The sequence below is a fragment of the Cornus florida genome, unplaced genomic scaffold (assembly GCF_030987335.1).
Source record: "Cornus florida cultivar Cherokee Brave unplaced genomic scaffold, ASM3098733v1 CherokeeBrave_3.0.0_Hap2_Chr11, whole genome shotgun sequence".
In the NCBI taxonomy this organism is placed as follows: Eukaryota; Viridiplantae; Streptophyta; class Magnoliopsida; order Cornales; family Cornaceae; genus Cornus; species Cornus florida.
In genome coordinates, this window is record NW_026775581.1 from 55,640,382 (window position 1) to 55,654,921 (window position 14,540).

Genomic DNA, 14,540 nt, shown 5'->3' on the forward strand with positions numbered 1-14,540 from the left:
GCCTTAAGGCCTTACAAGTACAACCTTAAAACAAAATGAATTTCCATCCATAGCATGCATCTCTCAAAATACATTTATACATGTCCAAGGAACATAATTGAAATTACAAATCCTCAAAATATACAAGGCTTATACATGTCAGGTTAAGGCTATACATGTCAGGTCCAACGAGATCGTAGCAATAAAAGATATTAAAACAGTCAACTAATTCATCCTAACTTATGAAGGAGCATCATCCGGCACTTCCTTCCCATGACCTGAAAATAATAATGAAGGGGTGGGCATGGAGGCTAAATATAAGTTGCCTAAGATGTCAACTTTGGACTCCTTTGAGCCACACGTCACACATACGGGATAAAAGAAAACCGGGATAATGCTTAGGGATTTCATAGCATTTAATTCACAAATCAACCTTAATAATAACTTTTAGGCATTTTTAAACACAAGTATGCATAAGATGCAATGCAATGCCCACATATCCAACGCTTGGTCTCAACCGACCCCAACTCGACCACTACCGGCCCTAACTTGGTCTCTACCGACCCTAAACTCACATTTTGAAAACCGTTAACCGACTTTACCAAGGCAAGATTGATAACTATCCTTGGTTCCAAATCCGACAACCATTTGGGGCCTAGAATCAACTTTTTCATGCCCTACACTAGGCCGCGCTCCCTCTAGTTCCAGTTAGCACTGGACTCACGAAATCCGGTTCAATTTTATAATAATAATAAATAATAATAATAAAAGTCATTCCAAATTCCCTTTTCTCATTCCCTTTTTCCCGCCATGCAATGCAAATGCACCTTCTCATATCAATAGAACCTCAATTCCATTTGTACAACAATGACAACATTAGCATGGCATTCATAATGTACAAGTTGTGATCATGGCATCCTTTCAACATGCAATCATAAGCATGCTCTTTATATAACTCAATACAACATAATCATGCTAGCACTTAACTTCAACATAGAATGACACATTTATTCATATAAGCATGCTTTTAGGCATTTAAACACATCATTAACAATCACATAACAACAATTTCATTTTACAGTTTTAAATCTCAAAATTTAAGGACGAAAAGTTAGAATTGCTCAATAAAAGATAAAGTTCGAAACATTAAAAGAACCACTACCTCAAGAGATGAACAAAACCAAGAAAACCCCCCAAATCAACCCCAATTTTGAAATCACCAAAGTGCTCCAAATTGAACTTTGTTCAGACCAAATCAAAGCCCTCATCATGCTCGTTAACTTTGTCTTCAATGGCAAAGTCAAATTCCAAATGAAAAGAGAGGGATCTAAGCTTTAATTTGGAGAAGGAAAAGAAAAAGAAAATAGTAGAGAGAGAGAATGTGATGATGCAGAAAGAGAAGAAAATGAATGGTCTGGTAATGACCATAAGGTCATTTGTAATAACCAATATCAAAGGGTGGGTCCGACGGCTCCAAAAATATCCTCTTTTGTCACTACTATACATATACATTAAAAACATCACAACCACATACCCAAACATATAGCAACATAAAATGCATCAAATAAATATGTATGAAATGTAGCGGCCCCGAAGAATAATTCCCGTGTATAATAAATCCAGTTACTATTCCTGCCCGAGACCTCCCAGCCCGAAACACTTAAAAAATGCTGAAATGGACAACAATGCTTTTCTAAGAGTCCCAAACTCAAAGAAATGCCCCTAACAAACTCTCAAAAATCACCTGTCACACCCCACGATGCTTGGCACGTCAAACGAGGTGAAAACTAAAATAATCCAAAAAATTCAAAAAAATCCCCGAAAAATGGAAAATAGGATAAATAAGAAGTATTACACCCACCTTCCACTTAATCACTTAAAATAGCCCTTTTTTTGTCCCGAACACCTTTAAACAATGCAACGCAGTGCAAAACTAATACTCTCAACGTAAACGAAGAGCACAGTGATGTCAATAAATTTTCCTAACATGAAAATCCGTTACGGGGCCCACCCAGCACCTCCCCAGCATGAAAATTGAAAACAATCGAAATGAACCTGAAAGAGTTTTTAAGGGTTCTAAACCCACAGAAACATCCCAAACAACTCTCGAAACACCATGGCATGCATCCCCATGCACAGATAAAATAAAATTAAAATGCCCGAAAAATATAAGAAAAATCTGAGACGTCACATAGACTAGAGATAATTTTATTGAAGCAATTAAAATGCCCGAAAAATATCAGAGTTGCAAAAAGGAAACTTAGTTTGTCAACAAGTACACGAAGGTGAATAGAGATAATTTTATTGAAGCAATTAATGATTCTCAAAAGATTGATTGTGAGGAAAAGTACATTATTTCACCTATTCTAATTAAAAGTGATGTCGTTGCTCATATATTACCCGCAGTAGATATAAAGCCTTCCATTGGTACAACTTCCAAGATCCATGTTGAAGACAAAACTAGTTATTTGAGAAAAAAAGACTTGGAACAAGTTACAGATAAAGTCAACGGTGTTGGGTCGATGAGCGTGGGGCTTGGGAACACTAGTTACCCAAGTAAAAACAATGACCCATGTTTAGAAGACATGGATAAGACCGACATGAAAATTGCATCTTCGTTAGACAGTTCATATGTGACTAATACCCTGGAATTATTACATATAGAAGCCATCTCATTAAGTAATCAAGATTTGTCTCATGAAATGTACAACCCAGAGTTGGTAACTGAAAGTTTTGTTGGCGTTGAGGCATTGCAGAATAAATATGGAATTGAATTTGTTCCTTAGCAACCAATGGAATTATCCCTTGGTTTAATTTCCAAGGTGTTTAATTCATTCTTTGCAGTATTCAAAGGCCAGTTTAAAAAGTTATTTTGGGAAGGGAATCCATCATAACAAGGGAAAGCAACAGTAAATGATTACATGGCAAACTTTCATCAATTTGTTCATACTAAAAGGAATTGTGATAAGGGTGAACTTGACACTACTGGAGTTGTTCGCCCCAATGAACATTCTTGGAAGAATACAAAGAAAATGAAAGATAAATGGGAGAAGAATTTGAAGAGAAAGGAAAATAAATGGGAGAACAATTTGAAGCAAGTTTATGAAGCAGCTTAAGATCAAATATTTAATCGTATAAACTTTTTATTATATTAATATATGATTAGTCGCAAGAAAATTCGAGGACAAGTTTTTTTCGAAGTGGAGGGGACTGAAATAAGATAGATTTAAGAGCTCTAATTAGGTTTCTTATTATTATTATTATTATTATTATTATTATTATTATAGGAAATTTAGTTTTAATTCATTTCTTTTAGGAATTATTTTCCTTTTGCTATTAGGTTTCTTTAATTATGGTTAATCCTTCAAGTACTAGGCTTTTGTAATTTCCCAGATTTTTTTGAAATTTTTCTAAATTTTTCCTATTATTTATTTTTTGTGCCTTGTTTTGCATGCCACGCGGGCCCCGAGAACTGTTCGGGATATTTTCTCGAGCTGGGAGTCTTAGAAATGCATTTTTTATTTATCTTGAACCACTTAGAAGTGACGAGATCATTTTTAGAATTTTTTGAAGTCGGGACGACTTTTAGGCTCAAGAACTACTCCCGGTTTTGTCATTTTCATTGAGGGGTGTTATTAACATTGCCACCACATATGGATAAAGGCCATAGCATATTTCATGTATCTATGCTTCAGAAGTACGAGTAGGATCAGTGGTGTTGGTCCGTCACCCTACCATAAGCTTAAGAGTGTGAATTTAAAGGCGAGGGCCAAGAGTTTTACATTTATAGAAACCACTACTACCTTTCACTATAAATATAGCTATGGCGAGTAGGGATCGTCCCAAGGGATTAGAGGATCGAGCAATGTCGTGGAATCGTTATTAGGGCTAGTAGGTCGAGTGATCAAACAATTGGTTGGTTGGTTAATTAAAGAACAACTAAATTAAACTAAGTGGTAGCAAAAGAATGCAATTAAGAATAAGTAAGAGAGAGAGATCTTGGGGTTTAGAGATCACCACCAAGCAATGCAGTTCTATATCATTGACAAGTGATTAATGAGGGCAAATGGTGTGTTACAATATTGGTGTGTGTGTGTTTGGTTGATTCAACAAGTAAGGATGACTAGTTAAGCATATATTGTCTAAACAACATATGAAAGGCACAATAGATCAAAACAAGTCATTAATCCTTTCATTAAGCTCACAATCCAAATACAACACAAGGATAGAGACATGTGCCACTTGCATTCAAAAGCTTGGATCATCAAACAACAAGTATAGATTGTCCTCTCATTTAACACTACACTACAACTACACTACATCTACACTACTAGCATGAAAATAAACTAGGGGAGAGACACAATCCATCAAGGAATAATTATGAACCATCAAGAGAATCACAAGAGCATTCCTTTAAGTACTATGTTTTGACAATCTCCAAATCTATAAAATCAATACACATAGACATGCATCAATAACACAAAATCTAGAGACAAGCACATGAACATCTATTCTAGCATACATAGACATATGGATAGAATGAAATGATCAATTGGAAGCATTAAACCACATAAATCATTGAATAAATAAGATCTATATATATCAAAGTGTCAAAACATCAATTACAATACTAATCCCTAAATAATACACAAGATTAAGATATAGAAAGCATACTTGGGGCTAACTCTAGCCCCAAAAGGATGTCTAGCCACTCATGGTGATGTTGCTCCAACCCTCAAGGGCTGACTCCATGGAAGAGACTTGTTCCTTGGTTGATGAAGAGTCTCCAATGGTGTCTCTAGCTTCCTCCTCCTCTCCACTTCCTCTCCAAGAGATTAAACCCTAGAATAGTCTATATGCTCAAAAAGTGCATCATATTCCTTTTATAGGTAGGTCAAGTGGCACACAAAATGAGCTGGGGTCGTGCAAAGAATATTCTCTAATGATTGGATAGAGGACAGATTGCACAAGCTAAAATTTTAACTTTTTCGCACTGGAGGAAGTGCGATCGATCGAACCTTGGACTTAGATCGATCGAACTGGCTGAGATCCATTGAACTTAGGCTGGATCGATCTAACTGGTTGAGCTTTTTAGGAAAAGACAAATCCGAGATATTTTGGAGAGATATTTATAGGAAAAGGACAAAAGTGGTTAGTGGGTAATACAGCTGTGGATAGGATCAATCATTTAAATAAGGACAAAAGTGTTCGATCGATCGAAGAATGGTGTTGGATCATTCGAACTTTTGGACTTCATGCTTTTGGGCCAAGGCTTGGATCTATCTTGAAGTGCTGAGATCGATCATTGTTCGATCGATTGAACCTTGAACTTGGATCGATCGAACTTTGCTGCTTGTCATCTTTGGCTTCATTTGCTTCTTTCTTTCTCCACTTTGCTCTTTTCTTTGTTTAATCCCAGAAGTGCTTCAATTAAGCTCTTATTTGGCTGAGTTAGCTTATTTTCGGGATAAGTGCCTGAAAATGGAAATAGGTACTAGAATGTTTAAGCTTAAGGGGTTTAAATACGCACTCTTCAGCGTTCATCACACCCCCAAACTTAAATATTGCTAGTCTCTAACAATGAACTAGAAAGTAAATGAATGAAATGAACAACTATACAACTACGAACTAGAAAACAATAAATGGATAACGCCACTTTCGTAGGGAACACGATTGCACTTAGCACATGCAACAAGCTTTTTAAACCCCTAGGTTACCCCTAGTGGACGAGTGAAGTCTCGTGAGGGTTTCCAGAAATGAGACCCACAAACATTAAGCTCATTCTTTCAAAAGAGGCACCAATATTGCAAACAAGCATTGGGAGAAAACTACCTCAAGTATACAATTTTTCAAACATTTCCAAGCAATCTCGTAAAATCTCAATATCAGGCAAACAAATATGGTCCTCCACTCATCAAGAAAATGATCATGCAAATCAAAACAAGTCTAGAATCCTTTTTGAGTGGTCCGGCATCAAATGTATTGCTATCTTAGCCAACTAAAGAATTAATCACATCATTACCCTCAAACTAGCACACAAATCTAGTACCGATCATCAAGACAAAAAGTGGACCTTTTATTAAAGCTTATTGTTCTAGGTGCGCTTATTCTTTTCACTTAATTTTATTATTATTTTTTTTTTTTTTAGGATCAAAGATGGAAATATGGTGCAATATGTTGATCTATTAAGCATTTTAGCGATTCATGAGGTCGATCATTAGGTCAATAACTCCCAAACCAGACGGCTTTAGGGCATTAGGCATTCAAATACCTCTACGGACTTACAAACTCAAATCAACTAGGCTACAAATCAAGACAACAACCATCTAATCATTTCCCACTTCTTACCTTTTGGAAGAAGTCCTCACTTTTTATTGCTTTTGCAACTTACTTTTTTTTTTTTTTTTCAATTATTAACCTAGAGTTTGGGCCCTCCACCTTTCGGCGCGAGAAATTCAGTGCTTGATGAGGCTAGAATCCCGGCTACTTAGTGAAAAGGGGTTGTTATCCACATTTATCAAGAATGAAAGCTTTCAATGCACTACTAGCCTAATTTGGATTTAACCAATTCAATAAACAACAAAGCATGTACCCCACAAATGAATGCTAGTGTGTGCCTGTGCTAGTATAGAATTCTAGAGTGAATCTCAAAACAATTACAAAATCAGGATGATGTGGACCACAAATGCAAGCAAGATATCAATCTTTCGAAAAATTTACTCCTAAATGGCATCCACAAGGCATACAAGGAGTATTGGACTCTCAAGTCAAGCAATTTTTAAATTTTACGCAATATAGTCCTCAAAAGATCAAAGTCATAGCTAGATATGGACCAATCATAGAAATATCCCTCAAATACACAAGTCATGCTCAAAATTTTGAATTTAAAAACTGTAACGCACCATTCCCCCCAAACTTAAATGGCATAATGTCCTCAATGTGCAAAGAGAATAAAAGAAAGAATATATCAGTGCAACTAAGCAAGAATGATCGGGACTGAAGTATCCGAAGTGGGTGGCATGGCCCCCCCAAACTTGGGATGAACTGTGGTCCTGAAAATTGGCACTTGGATAAACTCATCAGATAACAAAATGGGATAATCAGTGCACAGTGGACATGCAAGTGTAAATGGGATAAACAGATAAAGAAATGAGAGAGGTATAAGGGTGGTCTTGAAAATTGGGTAGCACTTTCTCACTAAAGTCACTGTGATGCACCTGATGGAGTCAAACATACAGATATGAGAATATAATATATGACATCCATAACAAAAACAGATATATAAAATAGATAAAGTGCAGGTACAACAAAAATATCAAAGCCGACAGACCGGCTGTAAAAATAATAATGTACAGTGACGAAAGTAAAGTATCAAAAGGGGAGAGGGATCATGAGATAGAAAGGACTGAAAGCTCAGGAGGATGAGGTAGGATAAGCAAGTCTGGCTCTGCGGATGTCTCTGGATAGATCTCTGAACATGGTCGCAACATCTGTACGGAAGGCAGCAAAATCAGCTCTGTGGGCTGTGAGGTCAGCTCGGATGGCAACAACAGCATCCTCAAGCGTCTGTAGACGTACTCCAAAGCCAGGGGTCATATCTGGAGCCTCAGGCATAGATGAATCAGAAGAAAGCTCCTGAGTCTGCTCTTACTCATGAATAGGCGACCTGGCTAGAGAGTCCTGCTCTGCATCATCTGCAAGGCGCTCTAAGTCTATGTTTAAATGCTCGGTAGCTGGATTGATTGGTGCGTCGTCCACTGCGGGATGTGTTGTTACTGCCTCTACTGGTGCCGGTGCCTTTGCCTGGGCCTGGGCCTGGGCTTGGGCTTGTGCCTCCTCTAGCTCTAACTCCGCTGCAGCCACTACCGCGTGGTCCTGTAGCCTGGTAATAATGGAGCGGTAGGTCTTTTTCCAGTCCTTCCTGAGGAAGTGATAGGAACCTCTCTCGGGGTGCTCCCGAGGATGGATGGGGTAGCGCTGATCGATGAGAATCTGGGTGATGAGGTTGCTGAAGGGAAGAGACTTAGCCTATCCGGGCGTCTCCTTGCTGATGTACTCGCCATACAGCTTCCTCATCACACTCCAAATGAGCGCAGGAATGGACACCCAGTGCCAAGTGTAAAAGGAGTAGAGGACTGTTAGATAATCGCCCCTCCTCTGGATCTTGCGCCCGGCCATGTATATGTTCCGATAGAGAATGAAATCGGCAAACCATAGGTCGTCGGGAAGGAATGTCCGGGTGGCGAAAGTCTCGCCACTGGCATGGTGACCTGTGAGAAAAACTGCCATGTCGGCATAGGAAGGCCTGAATAGCCTCAGATATGTGTCCTGAAGCTCTAGAGGACATCTGCATGGACAGCGGCAAGAGCAGGCTAAAGAGTCCACTGTGATGGTGATCGAATGGCCATTGACAAAAGTGACCATCTCGGCTGTGGTACGCGGGGATAGTCGGAGGTTCTGGTAGAACAACCATACCAGCCGCGGGTAGACCGGCTCTGTGATGGGGGCAAGAATAGCGGTCAGGCCCCTTTGAATGATATCATGGTAGGCGGATCGGGTCAGCACCGATCTAGAGAAGAAGGCCGTGTCGAACTCTGACTCATGGTTGAGCGTCATGTGCGCATATCGAGGCGCAGGCCTATCACGCTCCAAATGAGCTGGCTGAGCGGGTATATGTGAATGCTTAGCCCTATGATACGGTGGAGATGGTGATGGAGTGAATGCAGGATGAGCCGCAGAGGTGGAGGGTATGTAGTCATCCTCAGGCTCATGAGATGGTGACTGAGGTAGGGTAGCCTGTGCTGGCTCCCGCTGTGCATAAGAGGGCTCTGCTGGCTCCTCTGTCAGTGGCCTAATATGTCGGGTGGGCCCGTGTTGCCTGTTGGCAAATGTCTTCCTCTTAACCATAGCCTGCAAAAAAAAAAAAAAAAAAAAAAAAAAAAAAAAAAAAAAAAAAAAAACTTACAATGGGAGTTAGTGCCAGAATAAGAAATTTTAAGCACAGTATAGAAACATGTATGTCAAGTAAACTATACAAAACAAATATGACACGAATCTATACAAGTGGTAGAATATGAAACATGTTAAACAATATAAGTATGAAATGCATCCAATATGGAATATCACGGGCATTGGGCATAGATAAGATAGCAGGAGCATAAGATATGATGAATGAACTGTGTGTGTGAGATCTGTGAAGTTCGATCGATCATAAAAAGAAGTGAGATCGATCACAAAAGTTGGATTGATCGAAAGTAAGTGAGATCGATCCCACAACTTCGATCGATCGAAGACATAAGTTCGATCGATCTCCCAAGATTGATCAGAGATATAAGTTCGATCGATCGAACTGTGCGACGTTGAAAACTCAAAGGTCGCAGATCTGTGACTTTGGAAGCATGGGGCCACACGAACGTGTTCGTGGGCCCAACAACACATCAAATCAACAAATCCCCATCCCTGAACGAGGCCCAAACTCCCAATATGAGATCAAAATCCGAAAATATGCAAAAGATATACACGAAGCAACACACACACATATATATATGGAAATACAGTGCTTCGAAGCTTCAAAAATTGTGGATTCGATCATCTAAGCATCTTAAATCAAATATATAGAACATGCATGCATTAAATCAAATCAAGTTTCAAAGTAGATCTCGGTTCTTACCTCAACCGAAGAGAAAATTGGAGATGAAGAGGGAGAGATGAAACCAAGATGAGAAAGAGTGATTCGGGAAGCTTGATGACACCGGAGGGCTTGCCGGAGAAGGGGAAGATGATGGGCAGTGATGGAGATGAAAGGGAAACAAGGGTTTGTAGAGAGGGTGAGATCGATCTAAATGATCGATCTTGAGAACCCTCGATTCTATTTTAAAAACATTCCCGACAGAGTTCGATCGATCGAACTCAACTGTGATCGATCGAGCTTTGAGGAATTCTCTTCAAAGTATTTTTGGATTTTTGAAAATTTTGAAAATTGCAAAATTAAAAGTAAAAATTGGAATTAAAATTAAAATTGGAAAATAAGGTAAAATAAAATATTTTTGGGGTTTTTTTTTTTAATTAAATTTAGTTGAATAAGCACTAATAATTAAAAAAAAATTAATTAATTAAAATAGAATATCTCTGAATTTTGGAAAACTTTTTGAAAAATAAAATAAAATGAAAATGAAAATGAAAATATTTTTGGATTTTTAAAATTTGAAAAGTTAAAACAAAGTCATAATAATGAAATGAAGGCTGAGATCGATCGAAACATGAGTTCGATCGATCAGACAGAGAGCAAAAATGTGCAGGTTTTTGGCTCAGAAAATTGGCTAAGTGTTGGAACATGAGATCGATCAAACTTGGAAGTTGGATCGATCGAAGAACTTTCAGATCGATCTTGGAATGTTTCGAACGATCAGACAGAGAGCTGAAATATGCAGGTTGATGTAGGCTCAAAATTTTTCTAAGTGTTGAATCATAAGATCGATCAAACTTGGAAGTTGGATCGATCGAAGGTCTCTTGATCGATCTAAGAGTTAGTTCGAACGATGGGACAGAGAGGTGATTTGGATGCAGGTTTCTACAGGTTGAAAATTTTTCTAAGTGTTAGATGCAGAATGGAGTTCGATCGATCGAACTCAAGTTTGAGATCGATCGAATTATGCAGAATACTCATTAATGACATGAAAGCTTATGCAATGCTCACCAAAGTTCCTTGAAATGCATATGAACCAAAAACAAGTATCTAGACTTCGCAAGAAATGAAATGAAAGATAGAAATGGGGGAGGAATAGGGTTTTGACACCCTACGAATGCTTTTGCTAGTCTTTAACGTCTCTAGCAAGACATTGGGCTCTTTTAGCCCAGATTAAAGATCTTATAATGCATCCCCTCCTTGTTGGGGTGATAGATGCTTCGAACTCCACCCAACAAATGGTTCTTTGAAGAACTTGTTGGATTAAGCTCAAAAGAAACCTTTGGTCCCATATCTATGCAATTACAACCTTTGGGCTTCCATGCCCTTTCAAAGCAAGAATTTAAAACAAGATTTTGAGAATGCAAGGTTGAAGATGATCCTTTGGAAGTTTTGGTTTTACACAAAAGCTCATTTCCTTGACATTGAACATGATGACATTAACTTCTCCTTCATATTTGTCAAATGAATTGGGTGTGGGATTAAAGATATTCAACTTCACCTTCATGTGGCCAATGAGATCTTCATTATCCCCGTCCTACAATTGATGTTGGCATTAGCGGTTGCCAAGAAAGGAAGGCCAAGGATAACGGCGATTTGGCTCTTAGGATTGGGGACCGGTTCCGTGTCTATGACAACGAAATCAACCGGGAAGAAGAATTTTTCAATCTTAATCAAAACATCCTTAATTATACCCCTAGGCTTCTTAATGGATCGGTCGGCAAGTTGCAAAACTACTGATGTCCGTTTCAATTCACCTAGGCCCAATTTGACATAAACCGAGTATGGAAGAAGGTTAACACTTGCTCCTAAGTCAAGAAGCGACCAATTAATGATATGATCACCAATAATGCATGATATAGTGGGTGAACCGGGGTCCTTAAACTTTGGAAGAGTGTTATGTTGCAAAATTGAGCTTACTTGCTCAGTCAAAACTACTTTTCTTGGTGCTTGGCTCTTGTTCTTCCGCTTTTGGGTGCACAAGTCTTTCAAGGATTTGGCATAAGCCGGAATTTGCTTGATTGCATCCAATAGTGAAAGATTAACTTTCACTTGCCTAAACATTTCTATGATTTCATTGGTTTTTGCCTTTTGCTTGTCTTTTGAAATGGATCATTTTAAAGCATCCAGAAATGGAACTTTCGGTTCAAACACTTTTTCAAAATTTTCTTTTGAACTCTCTTCAACACAAGAAGTTTTCAAATCATTTTTCAACAAAACCTTTTTAACATCATTTTTCAAAATTTCTTTTTTAAACACATCTTTCAAAACTTTCTCATTCACAAGATCATGTATATGTAATGAAGGAGGAATGGGATGTAAAACGGGATGGGTGACAACTTGAGGTTGCACCGGTTCACTCTCTTCATTGGACATTCCAACTTAATTGTCCACAATCCTACCACTCCGCAAGGTAGTTACCGCATTAACATGTTCAATGGTGTGGCCTTCCGATGAGGAATGGGTTTTCACAACACATTGTTGCTTAGGTAGGGAATTAATAGGCATCTTTCCCTTCTCTCTTGCATTGAGAGTGCTTGTTATTTGCCCTACTTGGGTTTCTAGCTTCACAATAGATTGAGAGTGAGAATGAAGCAATTGAGTGTTGGCCTCTAAAGTGCCCAAAGCATTCAAAACTTTTTCTTCAAAGGCGGAACTTCTAGTATTACCTTGGGAATAAGATTGGTTGGGAAAATGAGAATTAGCAAATTGATTCCCTTGTGATTGATAAGGTCTATAACCTTGGGATCCTTGGTTTTGAAGTAGAGGTGAAATGTACTTCTCTTGAAAACCGCTTTAGGGAGGGTTTGAGCCCTCTCCTTGGTTTTTCCAAGAGAAATTTGGATGATTCCTCCAACTTAGATTATAGTGAGTACCATAAGGATTGTTCCCTTGGTTCACAAAAGCCGCACTGACTTGTTCGTTAGGTTCATTTTGCACTTGTCCGTAAGGACAATGGGAATTAGAATGAAGAACACTAGAACAAGTTATACATGTTTCATTTGATGCATGATGAGAATGGTTAATCAAAAATTGATCAAACCTTTGAGATAAAGACTTCATTTCGGTGGCTATTTCATTTGAATGGTCGACTTGATGTAAGCCAACACTCTTCCTACCTTGTGAATTTCTACCATTCTTGGATGATAGTGTTCTATGCAAAGAATTTTCACTCATGCTCTCATAAAGATGCCACACGTCATCCTCATGCCTATCAATGTATGAGCCACCCATGGAAGCATCAACCATACCCTTATAGTTGTCCGATAAGCTCTCAAAGAAATATTGAACTAATTGCCATTTGGGCATGTCATGATGTGGACACTTCCTAAGCAATTCATTGAAGCGTTCCCATGCCTCATGAAACGTTTCTCCATCCCCATGTGAAAATTCTCGAATTGAGGTCCTCATGGCATTGGTCTTACAAACCGGATAGTACTTCTTCAAGAACTCTTATTGCATTTCTTCCCAAAAAGTGATTGAAAAAGGCCTAAGATTGTTAAACCAATACTTTGCCTTGTCTTTTAAGGTGAATGGAAAAAGTTTGAGTCTTAAAACCTCTTCCGGCATGTCTGTATATTTTACGATGGAACATACTTCAAGAAACTCATCCAAATGCTTGTAAGGTTCTTCACTTGGAAGTCCATGATAGTTAGGGAGCATTTGAATGGTTTGTGGCTTAATTTCATAATGATGTGCTTTAAATGGAGGCAATTGGATGTATATAGGTGCATTATACTCATTAGGCACATAATGGTCTCTCAAAGCAAGAGGTGGATTAGCTACTTGAGGTGCAACATGAACACCTTGGTTTTGAATTCCTTGATTGTTGATGGGAGGTTGTGGAGCATACATTGGCCTTGGCATTCCATATGGAACTTGGCCTTGGTGTTGTGGTGGTTGGTGAATGAATGGCCTAGGCATGCCTAATGGTACTTGTATGTTCTCATTGTGCATATTGGGATGAAGGATACCTTGTTGGTCTATGTGACCAAGGTCCTTAACATGATTATCATTATGGTCATCCATTGATAGATTGGCTCTATTTAAACTTCCTCTTCCCCTAGGATTTCTAACGATAGATTCAAGATGCAAATCAAGAGAGACAAGAGTTGGTCTCAATAAACGACGTCCATGCATGCACAATGCAACATACAACAAACACAAAGAATGACAAACACTATGCCTTCACAACAATGAAATTAGACTTCTTCCACACACACTTAATTCATACTCCCATGCTTTAACAACAATGATGCAAGACAATTAAAAATAAGCCTCCACAAGGGCCAACGATTTAACTAAGGGATTGAGTAAAGAAAGTCTCACAAAGGTCCTTTAGCATTTCAACTCTAAATTTATAGCTTAGCTTAGCAATTTTTAGAATTTTTAGCTTTTTACATTCTTGCTTGCTTAAATGCTTGATGGCTCCTTTGCTTGCTTTCTCTCCAACAATGCACCTTGTCAAGTACGAACAACACAATAAATAACCCCAAAAGAAAAATAGAAGTAAAGTAAAGACACGATCAAAAAATTACTAATCCTAATCAATTCCACAAATCTGACGTTGCCAAATCTAATCAATCAATCCCCGGCAACGATGCTAAAAACTTGGTGTTGGTCCGTCATCCTACCATAAGCTTAAGAGTGTGAATTTAAAGGCGAGGGCTAAGAGTTTTACATTTATAGAAACCACTACTACCTTTCACTATAAATATAGCTAGGGCGAGTAGGGATCGTCCCAAGGGATTGGAGGATCGAGCAATGTTGTGGAATCGTTATTAGGGCTAGTAGGTCGAGTGATCAAACAATTGGTTGGTTGGTTGATTAAAGAACAACTAAATTAAACTAAGTGATAGCAAAAAAATGCAATTAA

At 38.5% G+C, this 14,540-nt stretch overlaps 1 pseudogene; it reads left to right on the forward strand.

Moving 5' to 3' along the window:
- Positions 1 to 12,971: 12,971 nt before the first annotated feature.
- Positions 12,972 to 13,070, forward strand: LOC132287478 (small nucleolar RNA R71; annotated as a pseudogene).
- Positions 13,071 to 14,540: the final 1,470 nt, after the last annotated feature.